We start from the raw sequence: 485 nt of genomic DNA on the forward strand, positions 1-485 counted from the left end.
TCACAGAGATCCGCCTGTTTCAGCCTCTCAGGTGCTGGGATTAAAGGTGTGCGCCATCCAGCAAGAACACACAATAATCCTGTCTGGAAAAAAAAAAGGCTCAAGCAGGCTATTTCTACATAGCTGCGAATGACTTGGAACTCACTGTGAAAGACCCGGATAAATCCAGACCCCACTAGCAGGAAAAATAGAGCCAAAAATCTAGCAGGAAGAGGAGAGCCAAAAATCTAGGTTAGCAGGTTCAGTGACTCTGTTTCAGGAACTAGCTGAAGATAAAGTTAGATTATAATCTTCAGAAACAGGGAGTTAGTACCTTGTGATTATCACTGGTATTTTTGGAATTTTCCAATGACGCCCTCCCTACCCCCTTTGGATTATGGTATTTGGTTTCTTCCCTTAAATACCCCTTTTCAGCTGGGCGGTGGTGGTGCACGCCTTTAATCCCAGCACTCAGGAGGCAGAGGCAGGCAGATCTCTGTGAGTTC

The sequence above is a fragment of the Microtus ochrogaster genome, linkage group LG2, assembly GCF_000317375.1.
Source record: "Microtus ochrogaster isolate Prairie Vole_2 linkage group LG2, MicOch1.0, whole genome shotgun sequence".
In the NCBI taxonomy this organism is placed as follows: Eukaryota; Metazoa; Chordata; class Mammalia; order Rodentia; family Cricetidae; genus Microtus; species Microtus ochrogaster.